This window comes from Zea mays, chromosome 6, assembly GCF_902167145.1.
Source record: "Zea mays cultivar B73 chromosome 6, Zm-B73-REFERENCE-NAM-5.0, whole genome shotgun sequence".
Classification (NCBI taxonomy): Eukaryota; Viridiplantae; Streptophyta; class Magnoliopsida; order Poales; family Poaceae; genus Zea; species Zea mays.
In genome coordinates this window covers 139,732,665-139,751,449 of record NC_050101.1, presented here as the reverse complement: position 1 = coordinate 139,751,449, position 18,785 = coordinate 139,732,665, and positions in this window count along the sequence as shown.

Here is an 18,785-nt window from a genome sequence, read left to right as displayed (position 1 = left end):
CGGAAAATTACAACTTCATTTTCCTCAGGGGCAGGTGTGGCGTTGTCTCCACCAACTCTCATGATAGATGTATCTCGAAAGTACCTTCCTCTCATGTTGTCAAGATGACTGTTTAATTGTTGATTTTCCAAAGATTGTATGGCTTGGCCGCCAGGGCCGATCTTCAGAATCTTCGCCTCCACTTTCTATATCATAGCTGTCGCTGTCACCAGTATCTTCAGATAAACCTTTCAGTATCTCTTTAGTAATCTTCTCTGTGTTGGTCTTTGCCATTGATTCAACAAATACAGCAATATAAGGATCCACAACCTTCTTCTCCTCGAACAGCTTCGTCTCTTCAGTCTGTTTTGTCTCCGCAACAACCTTATTTTCCTGGGACATCTTTTCACGAGACATGAAAAAATACGTCTTTTAAACCTAAGCTCAGAGAACTTGAAAATCTAGCGAGCTCTAGTGAGTAGGAGCTAAAAGATTGAGAAAATAATGCAAATGGCAGAAACAGTGTATCAAATGCAGCTAGTGTGAGTCCATATTTATACGCTCAGTGCGCTGTAAATTGGAGGGCCCCGTCTGTCATTGACATACCTTCATCATCGCAGAATATGTCAATAGTAAATATACAGGGCATGAATGTAATTTTACACAGGCTGCGACCTGTGCCTATAAATAGATGAACAGTACCCCCGTACTGTTCACGCTGACTTGTATTCATTTTGTGCGTCACGCTTGGACTTTTACCTTCTGTCAAGCCGAAGGTACAAATGTAGTTCAATATTGTTTCTGTTTATCCATGTTAATAAGAAGAAGATATATTAATAATGTCATATGATTATTCATGTTCTCTTATATTTTATATGCTTCTTCTTTTATTAACATATTCTGCGATGATGAAGGTATGTCCTTCATGACCTTCATCTGAAGATCATTATATCCTAAGGGAAATAATGTCTCGAAGGATGAAGGACTTTTAACCATTAACATTTGTGTTGCCTTGTTCTTAACTCATAGCATTTGAGAACAAGTCCCCAACACTCCCGATATAATTTAAGAACTTGGTAAATCTAATATTTAGGTAGTATAATTATACAAAACTATTGGAGAACTTGGTAAATCTAATATTTAGGTAGTATAATTATACATAACTAACGGGGAACTTGTAATTGAAGAACTTGATAATGCCATGCTTTAAGAACTTTTGGCAATAGAGGCCCCAATAGAGGTCACTCTAAAAAACTGTCTTTCACATTGAGGGGTATTTTTTTGTTGCGCACTGATTGGGGGTTGCAAGCAAATTCAGTGCAACCGCGGAGGCCAAGTGGCAGATTCAGAGGCTGGGCATTTGTGGCGGCGTGGGGTCGATGCATATTCGCTACGATCTCGCCGTGGCGTTGGGGGAAGACGGAATCGCAAAGACCTTTGGATTAGACCTCGTAAGGGCAACTCCAAGAAACCACGTAAATCAACCCGAAAAATCGTTTCAGGGAGAAAATCAAACTTTTTTCGCTGCAACAGATCCCGTATCTTCCTCTAAAATTTTTGGCGTCCCACATCCACACCTCCATTTCCCGCATATTTGCGGGAGGCAAATCTCCCCCAATCATCCCTAGCGTATGTTGTATGTTTGGTGCATAGGAGGTGGAGACGGGAGCTTGACTGGGATGCAGTGGCCTACACGAACTAGGTGGCGTCGGAGGCGGCGAGGTCGGCGATGAGCAATAGGTGGTAGAGCCACAGCAGAGTGCATACGGGAGTGTCGCCCGAGAGCGGTGACAAGGACAGGTGTGTGAGAGTGGGATTCCCTTGCTTCTCTGCCTTCTAGTTTCCCGAGGTCAAGTTGCATGTGTACTCACGGGTCACGGTAAAGGAGCTATGTGACAATTAATTTAAGTTGCATGTGTACTCTACTACCGGTACAAGATGAATCAATTGTTGATTTGTGATAAGTTTAAACTATTTGGGAATTAATTATTAGGGAACTGCTACGTGCACACAAGGTTTTGCAGAAAAAAATGTTTAGTGAAGATCCCAATACTAGTTTTTGGAACAAAATTTTAGTAACCTTTTAGAGTTGCTCTAACCTCCCTGGCATACAGCCAAGTGATGCCGTGCCATCAATCTCAATGGAGTTGAGACATGCTTTGTAATCCACTACTATTTTATGACACTAGTACCATATGCGCGTCTTCGCGCACGCAGTTGCGAAACTTATCGTCACTTGTGCCGCCGAGGGTTCTTGTAGGCGTGGGAGAGTAAGAGAGAGCTCAACATGCGTACCTGTGAAAGCTAGAGCATACTCCGAGGGTACTGCGTTTTACCAAGAACTTCAAGCTGGAACAACATGAACGATGATGAGGACGGCATAAATGATGCAAACACTAATCGACATGCATACAACATTTGTGACTGCTTCATGAAAGTACTTAAAGAGAAATAATGGTCACATATTATTGTGTTAAATTTTTTTATAAATTTTGCGACAGAAGCATCGGATTTTTACAACTGTTTGTATAAGGTGAATTTTGTAAATAAAATAGGAAACATCTACCTCCTGCTGTAATTGTTGCGTTCTACTGCCTTCAGGGGAGTTTAATATTTTCACAGCTGCTACTGTATGATGGGATTTCAGTATTTCACCTTACTGTGCCATATGATCTCTTGCCAATCATAACAACAACAGAGAATGATGAGGTCGACGCCTGAATCTCCTCCCAGGTATACCTATTATACTGATTAAAATCGCGCTCCGCTATCTTCTGTCCAATGTCGTTCTCGATAGCTTCTAGTACGTCATAACTCTGTTTTGCTTCCATTTCATCGGAGCGTTGATTAGATTCAGGTTCTCTTGATGTTTCTCGTTCTTCCATCTCCTGCTTTCTTATTAATATCCTCATTGTGTCCTCTGTCAGTTGAATTTCTTTCAGCTTGATTTTATCATCGATGTGCCGAGTGCCCAACTTCTGCATCTAAGAGGAAAGATGGAACATGAAACAATTAGATCATTTATGGTATATTGTATTATATTATTATTATACTTTCGAATGCTGCTCACGATGAAAAGATAGTCATTCACCCACAGTCAGTCAGTCTCACCTACCATCTACTGAACCACCTTGCCTCTCGCGCAACCTGTTTTGTGAAAATGTTCAGCAAACGATTCACTAACCTCCCTTTAGCTAAGAATATAGCAAAGGCAGAATTACTGATGCCATCATTTGATATGAAAATGATTAGCAACATGGAGAAGAACTCGTTGTCATCATCGTCTGACAGCGATGGTCCGTCGGTGCCTCCAAGGATGCTGAGAAGTGAGAACTGTGGTCAATCAAGGTCGTTGGCGAGGCCCAGAATCTTGGAGTGCGCATATATGTGACTGTGGTTGCCGTGGTCGTGTCGTGGCTGGCTGCTAGCCTACTGGGGTTAGGCACCAGGGCGGTCGGCCGGGGGCTGATGTGGCTGCCAGGGTCATGGCTGGCTGTTGGGATGATGTTGCTGGGCGTCGGGGCGGCTGAGCGGGGGCCGATGCTGCTAACTGGGCTGGCTGTGGCCGGTTGTTGGGGCTGCTGCAGCTGTCGGGGTTGGACGAGAAGGGAGCCAGCCAGTGGCGAACCTACAGGGTATGCCGGGTATGCCCGGCATGGCAGCATACCCTGTAAAACCAACGAGTGTATGTATACCGAATATATAAAAACTAAAAAGGAAAAAATATATAGTGCACTGAACAATATGGCGTCATGCCAGGAGGCCCATTAGGCCATTAAGATATGGCCCGAGCAGCAATGTCTGGATGTTTCATTTTTCTAACTCGTAGTGCCCTGACCCTAATGCCCTGTAGGCTGCAGTCCACCATGGTTTCAATTTTCTAGTGGCCTAGACGTTTCATTTTTCTAATCTAATCTTGATCGGAGAGAACGGAGCCCTGGCCATAGTGTTGTGCCCCAGTTTGCCGCCGCCCTGCTCTAAATCGGAGGATCGCTTCTCATGTCTCATCTGCGGTATATATTAGATTATCAGATATAATTATGGTCTCTCGGAGGTTCGTTATCTGGATCTATCATCGTACTATATATGGTTTTACCGAATTATATATACCAAATTTTTTGCATCGCATACACTATGATCAAATCCTAGGTCCGCCACTGGAGCTAGCTACAGCGGGTGCAAGTTACCAAGCAGGACGGGTAGTGCACGGCGAAGAGGACGACAAGCGCGAGTGTGGATAGCATACTGGTAGCGTGCTTGCGTTTCGGTGGAGCGTAGTGGACTGCGTCAGGTGGTGGTGCTTGGGCGATGTGAAACAGGGAGGGAGCATGTGAGACTGATAGTGATAGCGACAGAGAGGTGGGGTCGCGTGAGGGTGCCGTTAGCGGCGGTGGCTCAGTCTGAAAGCATCGCGACAGATCGTATTGAGAGCGTTCGTTTATGCATGTTGGATGAACATGAACATCGTGCGATGGAGAAAAAAAGGGCGACGTGGAAGCACCAGCAGCCAACTTTGCGCTGCGCTATATATATATACACACGATGGCACTAAAATGCACCCATGTGTATTTTAGTTTGTGGATGCATAGACCCCAAGACTCTCTGTCCGACCAGAGCACCTAACACCCCGAACACGCCTCCTGTATAATTGCAACTGGTGTGTTGTGATTGCAAGTACTATATAACTCTGGGAAATTCTGTTAAACAAAAATGATTGCAACTTCTGGTATGGTGTGATTGCACCCACGCATTAGGTGAGATTGCTACTGCTATATATAAGTAACTAACTGTTCAAGAAAAATGATTGCAACTTGGTTCGAATTGCAAAATAAAAAGTAAATAGCAGTTGCAACTTGGGAAAACAAAAAAAAATTATGTTATTGCAATTCTGTGATTGCAACTGCTGGTCTAGTGTAATTGCAAAGTACTGAATAACTCTGGGAATTTCTGTTAAACAAATATGATTGCAAACTGCTGGTGTGGTATAATTGCAACTGGTGTGTTGTGATTGCAAATACTATATAACTCTGAGAAATTCTGTTAAACAAAAATGATTGCAACTTCTGGTATGGTGTGATTGCAACCACGCATTAGGTGAGATTGCTACTGCTATATATAAGTAACTAACTGTTCAAGAAAAATGATTGCAACTTGGTTCGAATTGCAAAATAAAAAGTAAATAGCAGTTGCAACTTGAGAAGAACAGGAGAATGTGTAACTGTTGGTGTGCTGTGATTGCAACTGCTGGTCTAGTGTGATTGCAAAGTACTAAATAACTCTGGGAAATTCTGTTAAACAAATATGATTGCAAACTGCTGGTGTGGTATAATTGCAACTGGTGTGTTGTGATTGCAAGTACTATATAACTCTGGGAAATTCTGTTAAACAAAAATGATTGCAACTTCTCGTATGGTGTGATTGCAACCACGCATTAGGGAGCGTGCGGGAGGGACGAAGACAAAGTGTCGGTTCGGCCTGGGTGGGGCGGTTGGCTCGGACCAGGTGCTCCTAGCGCGTAGGTTCGGCCTGGGTGCATTCTCTATATTGAATGCACCCAGGTGTAATATATAAATACAGTATATATATATATATATATATATATATATATATATATATATATATATATATATATATATAAGTTAGAATATACTCTATCCATTTTAAATTATAAACCGTTTGACTTTTTGACACCGGTTTTGCCTACATATTTTATTTTTCTAAAATCATTATAATTTATTTTCACTATGATTTAATTTAGCATGTATTATAATTTCAGCAGGATTTGAAACGATTTATATTTTTTTGCAAAGTTTTTGAATAAGGCGCATTAGTAAAACTATTTGTAAAATAAGGAAATGACCTATAATCTTGAACTGAGGGAGTATATTCCATAATCCCAAAATCTATGCACGTCATGTTATTTGCAGCGAGGGGAGAGAGGTGTTAGATGAAAAGACAAATTTGCCTTCAAGTGAGTCGGGTTGCTGCACTCTGTTAGACTATCTGCAGCGGCGTACTCTATCACTCCCCCCTATTACTGTTCATCTTCTAGGGGCTACAGTAACCTCCTTCCTCCCGCAACGCAGCTCGCTAGGCTTCCCTCTACACCACGTTCCCCTTCTCTCTCACACCAGATGAGGCGATTCACTATTCATCCCCCCACAGTCGTTTCTCGAGAATGCCTATGCCCGCGCCCTTGCGAGGAAAGTTCCTGGCCGGCTTCCCTGCGCCTCAACGCGTCCGTGGACCTCGGGCGAGCGCGGGCGATGCGGCATCGGATCTGCTAGAAGAAGGCCAATTCGGAGCAAGTGCACGACGACGAGGCCGTGACAAAGCAATCTTGTGTGCGAAGGAGGAGCAAGCACCGACATATCCCACTCCGCTGAGGTTGTTCTTCGTCGCCGCATCCGTCTCCCTCCACTCCAACCGTCGACGACATCCTCAGATCTAGATCCCCTCCTTCGCTTCTCACTCTTGAACCGCAGATCTTGCCTTCCTCAGGTACGAAGCACATCTCAATCTGGCTCGCAGGTTAATCCGTGTTCGTTTGATTTAGGATTTGGTCCATTCTTAGTTTCATAGTTAAGCCCAATAATTCAGTAAGGATCCATTTGGAATAGTTGCAGCAGTACTAGTCTAAAGATGGATCTGGTTAAAGAACCCCATCTTGCCGTCAACCATTAATCATTGTCATAATCCAGGTACTAGTCCATTCCATATTTCCTACTCCTATCAGTATGTGTAGTTTGCGATTATTTTTCCTTTAGGGTTTAGGGTCGTGCAACACATTCGTAGAACCTTTGATTTGCTTATTACACATACATGTGCTCAAATCCAAGGTTAAGCCGTAAACCTTATACATAATGTTTGGCAAGTCCTAGGTACATCTAGAGTTCATAAATTAATTTTTGCACTACATGTCACATCATGCATACTTGTTTTAGTATTGTGCCTAATGTTATGTTATACCAAGGAGGTTATGGTTTAGGGGAACTTGGATTGCTTTTGATAGTCTGGTCTTCTGATGCTATTGTACAAATTAATGGTGCATATGTCTTTCCTCTTTCATATACTTAATCAGTACATCATGTCAAGCGCATGACATCTTCATGCCCTTGTATACATCTTCATGGACCTGAAAGCGCATGACATAATATAGCTGGTGACTACTGTCTTCCGTTACCATAAAACCATGCTTTCATGAAATGCAAAATAGTTTGAAGGGTATAGTGATATGGTTGCTGCTCTGTAAAGAGTGCACTTACTATTGTTTTGGGGGATTTAGGCCATTATTCATTCCATTTCTCCATTGAGCATAGTTACAATTTGTAGTATGAGTACTTAAGGACACACATTTGTTTCAGACTCTAATCCTAATTACATTCTAAGCTTACCATTTTTAGGTCCATGTGACTATATGCTTTGTACGTGTATGCAGTTGTTACTTCATATATTAATTGTTTGTAGCACCTATCATCATGGCATCCTCGATAGGAGAAAACATGAAGGCTTTGACCAAAGTCCTTGTTGACTGTGCCGAGGATGCCACCAAATCACTGGGGGTCTAGTAGATCATGCTTTAGACCACATGAATGATGAAGAAATCCTAGCTAGGACCTTGTTTGCCATCAAAAAAAAGACTAGAATTGCTACAACAAGATGCCTTAGAGACAAAAGTGCACGCATTTCCACATATTGCTAAGTACGAGGGGATGACATAAGTCTTGAACCAACAACTCCGTCGACCCCTCCAACACTATCTCATCGATCTGATGAAGACGAGTTCTATTGCCCTGATGTCAGTGATGAGTGGTACTTCAGCAACTCTGATAGGTCCACGCGTAATAGCTACTGGAATTTGGTTTAGCCATTGATTCCTACTTTAGGGACTTCAGAACTTATGAACTTATATGTAGTCGTCTCCTTAAGGCAAGTATTGTTAGGTTGTGTGCTCTGCAACGATAAATAAGTTATCATGTCAGTTTTTGTCTAAGTGGCCTCTAGTTGGCAATATCTGCTATTATGTAAGGACCTTTGTTCTTATTTGTAGTCTTATGACTCTGTTGTCATCAAGTATTGTCCTTGTTAATGAAACAATGCTTCACTTGCTTCCATAATTAGGATGTTTATATATGTGGTTTGTATCTTTGCATGTTTACAAATTTATCCAAAATATGATTTGTTGGGGGCCTTTGTCTTCTGAAGGTCCTCAAAAACATGACTAACAATGTTTCCCAAGTGTGATACACATACAGGCTCCTTCGGACTCAGGATGAAGCTGTACACAATATGGGAAGCAGGGTCGGAACGAAGGCTGAACCAGCGCCAAAGCTGCATGCAAGGGAGCTTCGGCTCAATACCAGAAAAAGGAACCGACTTAAGGAGGAAAAGGCTATCTAGTCCCCAACATATTGTTCTTAAGTCAATAGTAAACATGAAGGGCATAAATGTAATTTCACACATGCTGCACCCTGTGCCTATAAATAGATGAACAGTACCCTATACTGTTCACGCTGACTTGTACTCGCTCGTGCGTCACTCTTGTACCTTTGCCTTCTGCCAATCCGAAGGTACAAATGTAATTCAATATTGTTCTTATTTATTCATGATTATATAATAAAAAATATATCAATGATGTCATATGATTATCCATGTTATTTCACATGTTTCATATGCTTCGTCTTTCATTGTTATATGCTGTGATGATGAAGGTACGTCCTTCATGACCTTCGTCCGAAGATCGTTATATCCTTAGGGAAATAATGCTTCGAAGGACATAGGGCATTAACCATTAACCCATTTTGTGTTGCCTTGTTCTTAATATATAGCATTTGAGAACAAGTCCCCAACATTGGCGCCCACCTCCGGTGTACTCACTTCCACAATCTTCGGCAAAGCATCGACCTTCGTCATGTCGTCGAAGAAGATAACAGCGCCAGGGGCTGCACTACAGCCACTAGACACAAACCAGGAGACTCTCTCTCTTCGAGAGGCTTGAAGCCAGAAGAGAAAGGCCACTAGTCCAACATTCCAGGAGGAGGAGCTGGACCAGGAGATCAGGGACATGGAAATCATCCACCAACAGGTGCAAAGGAAAAAGGAGAAGATGGCTCGGCTGGCCGATCTTCAAAGGAAGATCGATGAAGCTATTGAGGAAGTGCGTCATCTGGCTCAAGATGATCAAGACCGAAGGCCTCAGCACAGGGAGCTTCGTCAAGAGGGCTTGTTCAACGAAGATGGATGGTACGATGATTTTAATCATGATACCTTTACTTTTGATGATGCTTCTCCCTTGGCTGCAAAATTGCAGGCTATCCCATGGCCACAATCCTACAAGCCACCCCAGCTACCCATGTATGATGGGCACTCGGACCCAAAGAAATTCTTGATGAGATATGAGGCAACAATATCCTCATACGGAGGCAATGCAGCTATCATGGCAAAGTCCTTCGTCATGGTAGTCCGGAACGTAGCCCAGACATGGTATTCTTCCCTTCGGCCAGGGACAATCATGTAATGGCAGAAGCTCAAGGACATGCTGGTTACCAGTTTCCAAGGATTTCAAATGAAGCCAGTCATAGCTCAAGCCTTGTTCCAGTGCACGCAAGACCATGGGAATACCTTCAGGCGTATGTCCGAAGGTTCTTGCGACTGAGAGCACAAGCGCCCATAGTGCCCAATGAAATTGTCATTGAGGCCATGATCAAGGGTCTTCGGCCAGGACCCACGGCTCAATACTTCGCCAAAAAACGTCCCCAAACTCTAGAGAAGCTGCTTCAGAAGATGGATGAGTACATCCGAGCTGACAATGACTTCCTACAAAGAAGGGAAGAAGCTTACAGATTTTCTGAGATGACTAGGGGCTTCGGAGGAAGAATCCACCCCAGGCATGTCAGATCAATTCACAGCTCCAGTCAGAATGACAATAAAGGAGGCCAGCTTCAGAGGCCACAACACATCTCATAGTCTTTGGGACAGCACCAAAGCTCCTTCAGGCCACCAGCTCCAACGGGCAGAGGCGCCAGGGGCTTCGGAGGAAGATATGGGGATCGACCTAGGAGAATTTATTGCTTATTTTGTGGAGAAGACAAGGGCCACACTACAAGAATGTGCCAAATCACTATTCTAAAACAAAAGGAGATCACCGAAGCCGAAGCTAGGCAGAATCAGCCGAAGCAGGTCTTGCACACTGCTTCATGCCACTCTCCCTACATACCAGAATACGTGGGCAATCAACCTACAGCCTCTGTCGCTTCGGCAAGCCACTCACATGCTTCTTGGCCTCAGCTTCCACCGCCACCACCCCTGCAGCCCACTTACTCCCGAAGCCAACAGCCAGAAGGGCATCAACACTCCCAGCAACAGCGTGACTTCAGGGAGGAATCCGAAGCTCGTACAGTCAATAGCACTGTACCAGAATCGAAGCACATATACTGAGAGATATCCTACCTCTGAAATGCTTTTGAGTTCTATGTCATTTTGCTTTTAATAAGGAACAAGTAATGTAAATTTAGTTTTAAATTCTTGTAATGATTTTGCTTCTATCAGAATGGAATATATCTTCCTCACAGAATTACGAAGCCCAAAAATCTTCTTCGCAAAATTGCCGAAGATACAAAAGTCGTTCCTAAGGGAGCGCAGCATAAGTTTTCTACTCAAAAGTCGTTCCAAAGGGAATGCAGAGCCAAAATTGCCGAAGATACAAAAGTCATTCCTAAGGGAGCGCAGCGTAAGTTTTCTGCTCAAAAGTCGTTCCAAAGGGAATGCAGAGCCAAATACCGCCGAAATATAAGGCGAAGAAGTTCCAAAGTCGTTCCTAAGGGGATGTAGAACTTATACCGTCGAAATAGAAGGCGAAGAAGTTCCAAAGTCGTTCCTAAGGGGATGCAGAACTTACACTGAAAAGTAAAAGGTGGAGAAGCTCAAAAGTTGTTCCTGAGGGGATGCATAGTTTGTGTGTTTCAGTGTGGGCGTGTGGATGTGTGTCTTTGGTATTGACATCATTTTGCATCATGTCATCACATCATTCCGCATAGCATCACATCATACATCATATCATATCAATGACACGAGAATCGAACACGGAGTTGATCTTCGGCAAATGCTTCGTAAAAATGAAAATGTGCTAAGGCACGAAGTAAGCTTCGGGAAATACAACTTCATCAGTCTTGTCACAAAAGAAGGGATCTATTTTTACGAAGCATGGATATTGTTACGAAGTATGGATCTTCTTCTTTACGAAGCATGAAAAGAAGGGAAGGTGTTTTTTTGCCGAAGGCTCAAAAACGGTATGTATGTAAAGTTTCATGCATCGCAAAGAAATGAATTACAATAATTTACATATTCGATTCAAAGCTACATACATCAAATATTATAGTCTCGTTACAATAAAAGTACAATGTCCATTCTAGTGTCCCATACATTGACCATCTCAAAATGTTTTTACAATAAGTGCTAATCCTCTTTAAGGATTTTCTCTGCAACTTCGTGCAGTAATTTGTTAACAACTTCATCAATAATGGATTCAGCCATGTTTATAAAATCTAGCGTTTCCTTCATTTCTGGATCCTCCAAGGGGTTGAACGGTTTCGACGGCGGAGATAATTCAGCTGGAGTAGGAAAAGTTAATCAGTCCAAAGCCACAAAAACAAATTGTTGAAGTTAAAAGCTAGAAAGCAATACCTATATGTTTTTTGCGCTCTGCAACTTCTTCAGCTTGCCTTGCTTCTGCTCGGGCTTCATGGGTATCCTTTTCACTTTTCTTTATAATTTCGTGAGCCATCTCGCGGCCACCATTCACCCAGACATCATTGTAAAATCTTCCACCCATCAAGGTTGCTTCAGCTGAAGGATCCTTCGTATCGTCTACGGAGAAGGCAGCTTCGGCCCGGGCCATGGTCTTGATATGATCACATCCCGCCTTCTCCAAGATGGCTGAAATTCCCCGCGCACCGGAAAACGCGCAAACATCCTCGCGATCACTTAAAACTTCTTCGAAGGTCTCGGCCTCTCCACTTATCCATTCAATAACACCTTCAGGGTCGCCTCGTATGAAGTTCTCTTAGGCAAAATAGGCACCCACTTTGGCGAAACTTTCTTTTATTTTCTTCACACAATCCAAGGATTTTTCAAAGCATCTTTCCTTGGACGTGCGAAGTTCTTCAACATTTTTCTCTCAATGATTTTTCCAATATTTGCTGATTTCTCGGTTAGCTTCTGTGAGTGCGCATTTTTCCTTAGCTTCGGCCAGTTGCCTCCGAAGATCTTCAGTTTCAAATTTTTGGGCTTCGGCCTGAGCTTTGAAACTAACTTCGTCTTCTTTCACTTTGTTAACCAGAGAAAGTAAGATTTTGTCTTTTTCAAGACCTTCGTTTCTTAATTCGATCACCTCTGAACGAAGGTTGTTCAGGGCCATTATATAGCTTTCGTCCTCAATATTTTTCTGTGCCCTAAGGGAATTACTAAGAATCAAGCCGTGCAAGAGGAGGAAAGAATTAAGTATGATAAATGAAATACCTCATTTTTAAATTCAAATTTAACTTTTATACCTTTATGCTATTGTATGCTAGGCTATCAGCCAGTTCATCCTTCGATAAAATCGAAAGCCCGTCTTCCAGCTTCGAGAATCTGATGCTTTTACCTATCTCCGGCAAACGGATATTTCTTTGTTATCCAGGAGACAGTACAAAAAGTCTTCTTCGCCACTACCATTCAACACTAACATCCCCTTCAGATATTTCAGTTTTTGGGCATAGTGTCGTGCTTCTAGCATTTCTTCTTGGGATAGTTCTTTTCCCAAAGCATGACGAATAATGTAGTCAATGCTTTTGTTCGAAGCTTCGGGAACAAGATTTTTGATCTTTTCAGATGCAATTTGCTCTGTCGCCTTTTCTTCAAGTACGGCAGGCTCTGTCTCGGTGGGCACTGAAGGCCCAGTTTTGGCTTCAACTTGAACTTGCGCAGCTTCGACTTCTGCATGTCTAGTTTTGGCTTCGGCCTGTGACTTGGTTTCAGTTGGAGCGATTTTCTTTATAGGAGCAGGACTCAATGCCTTTGTAGTCTCCAGCACTGCATCCAGTACGTTGGCCATCCTTCTCCTCTTAGGAGTTGCAGCAGAAGTCTTTTGCGTCTTCGGCAGATTTGCCTCTATCGGAGGGCTCAAAATCTTTGACATTTTTTCCTCAATCTTCGGCTCTTCAGCCTTTTCAACTTTATCTTTGACTGGCTCAACTATATGCGTCTTCAGCAATACAGTTGATTCTTCAGCGCCCTATATAGTCGAAGCGGTTTGTATTGCTTTGGCTGCTAAAGAGGACCCTACGCCAAAATCAGGCACCACGGCCGGTTCAATGTAACGTGGCCGGTGGGTTAGAACCTTCATCTTTTTGCCCTTCGGCACAGGATCAACTGGGGTGGCCAAAGCAGCAATCTTCCTATTTTTCTATTGCCCTCGCAGCGGGTAGCGATAATCGGGGTAAATGAAGCCGATTACATCAAAAACCCTGTTCAGTCTTTTCTTCCCCCGACCTCCGAAGGCTGCGGACATAGCATTATCTTCGGCCTTGGAATAAGCTCCAAGCAGTTCATCACTGGTAGCTTCGATACTTTCGGGTATCGTAATTAGGGGTACCCCCAGTACTCTTAAACGTGGCTGGGAAACATCTTCAGAATAGACCGTAAAGGCTGGTAAGCACAGCGCAAAGTTAAGGCCTCGTCTACCAAGGGACGCGATCTCGTCTCGCCCGAGCCCGGCCTCGGGCAAGAACAGCGGTCCCGGACGGATTCACGCCTCGCCCGAGGGCCCCCTCAGGCAGCGGGCGCACCCCAGGCTCGTCCGAGGCTAAGCTCAGGGCAAACTTTGTCGTATAGCAACCTTGGCCAAATGGCCTTACCGCCGACCATATCGCATGCGCATTCAATGCAAGGATCGCATGACACCTTATCCTGACATGCACGCCTCAGTTGGCAGGGTCGAAGTGACCGCAGTCACTTCACCCCTTTACTGATCGTTCTGACAGGAAACAACACTATTCACCCTGTCCCGACTATTGTGCCAACCACCAGGGTAAGGCTAACAACAGTGAGTCACGGCTTCTCCCGAGTTCAGCCTCGGGCGCAACAGGGAGCTCCGCCTCGCTCGACCCTAGGCCTCGGCTTCGGCCTCGGCCTCGGGAGAAGGTCTCCGCCTCGCCCGACCCTGGCCTCAGCCTCAGGAGAAGTCACTGCCTCGCCCGACCTCGGCCTCGGACCAACTACGCTACAGGGGATACATCATTACCCTACCTCTAGCTAGCCGCCTCAGGCTACGAAGGAACAAGACTGGAGTCACATCTAGATTACTCTGGCAATAGGTAATGATGGTTCCCCGCATGCGTCCATGACGTCAATGGTCCTCAAGCTCTCTACGAAGGCAAAAAAACGTCAGCAGGACCCAGGACCGCACCGCCAGCTACGCTTCTACAGGGCTCAAGCACTTCTCCGCAGGCCACGTTAGCACATAGCAACACCCCCATATGTACAGCTGGACCATCCCCTTGTGTCTATAAAAGGGGATGCCGAGGGCCTTCTCAGAGAGAGGAGGACACGGGTAGCAAGGACGATGGAGACGGACACACTCAAGCATCAAGCTCCACTCCGCAACGCTAGACTCCTCAGGAGACCTAGGACCCGTTCCCTCTCCCACGAAGCTTGTAACCCCTACTGCAAGCACCCCAGTGCAAGATAATATAAGCCTCATCCCTCCTCTTGTGTTCCATCTTGCATCAACCCATCTGGACAGGGGCACACGGCACAAAATTCACTAGTCGGTCTGGTTGAGGGCCCCCCAGGTCCGAAACACCGACAGTTGGTGCGCTAGGTAGGGGCCGCTGCGTGTTGACGATACTTTCTCGTTGAGTTCCAGATGGACAATCTTCAGCAGCCTCTTTGGCCCGGGACGGTGCTCTGCTTTGGGAGTCTCGAGTTCATGTCCCCTGACGGTAGCTACAACATGGTACTCCTCCCCCCACAGCACGACAACAACGACGGTCAACGGCTCGCCCGGCGGAGGCGAACTCGGCGACGACATCTCCCCGTGGCGGAAGAACACTCGGGTCAACCCCGCCACCCTCCTCGTCGGAGGAGGAGGAGGAGACGGAGTGACCATGGCCAAGCAGGAGGCAGCACCTCGTCGGCTGTCGGACCAGAGTGAGTCGACGATGCCGACACCCCGGCGGGGGACATGTCGGGTGTCATCCTCGCACCTGGGACAACGACGGGTGTCGCTTCCCAGCAAGGTGCCAACCCCGTGCGGACTGATGACGCCGGCACCCTTGTGAGGGACTTGTCGGACATTAGTCTCACGGCTGAGATAACGACACATTCTATCTCCGATGCAACTTCGCCGTCGTCGACCAACCAGAAGGTACCATCGGTTTTCCATCCTGTTCTCTTTAGATTCAGCTTCGACCCACCAAGCGACCCCACTTCGGTAAGCGCTTTCGTAAGGGCATATCCTGACCTTCCGGGGTACCATATGTGGTCAACTTGGGACCGACTGACGGCCGTCTCAACCTCCGGACCCGTGGGTTCCGAGGAAGAGGATGACCCCGACTTCAGTTGGGATTTCTCCGGACTCCATGATCCCAGTGCCGTGCGAGACTTCATGTCCGCATGTGACTGCTGCCTCTCCGGCTGCTTTGTTGATGGCCACAGCCTTGACGACAAGGGTGACGACCCAACTCGCGAGTGCTTCCATATCGATCAGGAAGATCACGACGGAGACAACCACCCCGGCATGCCAGGAGATGACGGCACCCTTGCACCTGCATCTTGCGTTGAGATCCCGCGGGAGCTAGATGTGGCCTAGGTCCCTACGGGGGGTCAGGGCTCACAGCTCGAGCAACTCCGTGAGATGCAGGCCAAGCTCGACGAAGAAACGGGGCGACTTGTGCAGCTCCGACAAAACCTCGAGCAAGAGTGGGCAGGCCGAGCGCTCGCCGGAGGAGCACGTCATTGGGCCCAGGACGTCCAGCGCCGTATTGTTGACGATGCCAGGGCAATGCTGCCCCCCGACCTTCAACAGAGCCGGCCAGAACCTAGCTACGGCGGCGATGTTACTTCGAACGATGTCGGAATGTAACACCCGGCTTTAAGGAACAAAGCCAGGTGCATCTCATACATGCGCCAAGAAGACAACATATATAATAACAGAGTGCATAGAGATAAATGTCAATAACATCAGAGTATTATTACATAGCGGAAGTCTTACAAAATAAAAGATAAATATAAAACGAACTAAGGATCGTCGGCGCCAATGTCAACTGAGAAACGCCACCTAGATCGAATCGAACTCCTCGATACGTGGCTCCTCGTGAACTACCTGTTCTTCTCCTGTGGGGGTGTGAGACAGCAAGGGTGAGCTCACACATGTTCATCGCTCAACAAGTTGTGGGGAATAATGTGGCATGAACTCACAAAGGTGGGAGTTCATGAAGTGTAAGGCTGATGTGGCGGAACTGCCCGAATTATTCCAACTTAAGTGCCTAAGCCCGGCCTTAGAGGCTAGACCACACTTAAATGGGAATAACCCGTCAATCCCTCGGATCTAGTCCGACACGGCCACTGACAGGATCAAGTACCACAATCTCACTCGATGGTGAGTCACAGAGCAAATACAATAAAGCATAAAACCATGCATGTGAGAGTATTAGATTATTACATCATCATCATCGGAGTTTTTGCAAAAGTAACCATCATTGTTCTAAGTGCAGCGGAAATAAACTACGGTAAATAAATAGAGAGATGGGGAAGCCTGTCCCATCACTCCTCATGCTCCTCCTCAGCCGAGGCAGGGTCCCACTCAACAGTCCAACCCGGTGGTAAGGTGGACGGCCAAGCCACTCCAGCAACCATGTCCTCCAGGGAACCTGTAAAATTATGCCACAAGCAAGGCTGAGTATACTAATACTCAGCTAGACTTACCCGGTGTGAGGAGTCTACTCCTCTACCTCTAGACATGCAGCTGTTTGGCTGTGGGGTTTGGTTGCCAAAAGCACTAGCTGAGTTTCTAAATCAAGATTTTAACTTTGTCAAAATTAAGTGTGACTCTCTTAAGGCTAAAAGTGTACTATCTACTCATACATAGTAGCAAGCATTTTTAGCAATCAACATCTTGTATCATCTCAACACAGTTCCACTTGTTACTCAATGTAGCAGCATGGATCAAGCAGTCTCATTAGCTGCGAGAAGCAGACGATTCGAATCGAGTTTTTAAAACCTTGCAAGGTAAACCTAAACACACGACATGCAGGGGCACTCCGTCCCCACACACATCAACCGTCCCCATCGATTCCCCGTCAGCAGATCAGGGCTCACCGCCTTGGCGTACAATGCCTCACTGACCCCGACTGGCCGTCGTGCAGTGACCGCACTTGTACCCACCATAACCGGAATGGGAGACCTCGTCTCAGGTTGCGTGAGGGGATATGTCCACTGCCAGGTTCACTCAGGTACTAGGCTTACCGATTTATCATATTTCTCGGCATGTGCTTAGTACGTTCAAACGCTTGACTCACGGTACCACACCTTAATCCTTATTCCAGTTCCCACCTCGTAGATAACCAATCCCCATGGATTGTTGTCCACAGACCAACACCATTATGATATAAAAAATGGATACAACCAATTTCCTGATCTCGCGCGAGTGCTAGAAAAATCACTCGACTTCTACCGAGATCCTACTTAAATAAGCAGCTACTCGACTTAGCATACTAGTATTCATCACAATGGGGTTCCTGAGATCATGCAACTAGGGTTTCAAACAACTCCTACACTTAAGTGCACAAACAATCCTACAATCATTAAGTGTAGTAAAATAGTATAAATAACAGGTTATGCATAAAACCGGGGCTTGCCTTCCAAACCAGTGGCAGGCAGGTCCTCTGGTGCAGGCTCTAGTGCTGGATCGGGGGCTACCTCCTGAGCAGCTCCTTGCTCCGGCACGAGGACGTACTCTCCGTCAGCAAGATTACAGTCTATCGAATGAAATGAACATGTATGTTATGATTATGCAGGATTAATAACATTATGCAAAAAGAAAACTAAGTTAAGGAATAACTTAGGGTTTCTGGGTCATACGGGGCTTTTAGTGGTTTAGGCTTATCACTCCTGGGTTTAGATTTTTGGTTGAGGATAACATAGTGGATTTGCATTGTCCTCACACATTTCAATGGGAAATGTTATAAGGGTTTTAGGATGACACTAATTACCAGTATTTATTTTCCTTTCTTTAATTTCTACTTAGGGTTTTTAGTGTAGGTTTGAACTGTGACAGTGAGTTAATAATTTCCAAAAATTCTGTAAAAATTGCAGTGGGTTGCCATTGGCTATCCTAACTGGTTTTAGGAATTTGAGGCTTAAACTATAAAGGCTATGCTTTAGACAAAAATAACAAGGGTGGTGTAAAATGGGCCACTTTACACTACACCTCACCATTAGAGTTGAGTTTCTTCCTAAGGGTCATTTTTGTTGGGATCTAACAGTAATACTAAACCTCTGTGCCAAAATCCATAGAAAGTTAACTGGTGATCATTTAATTGTGATTTTCTAAAGCTTTATGCCAAAAAGGTGCTTATAACTAACTTGTCATTTGAAAAATATCAAACAACAGATTTTGTATTTTTCCTCTGTTCATAATAACCAAACATTAGTTATCCCAAGGTTTGGGGTGTCTTTGCCTTAGGGTTATTTTTGTAGGGCTTTTCTAAGTTATCCTTATTTTACTAATTTAAAAGGTATCCTACTTATTTTATACTAAACCAGGGTAT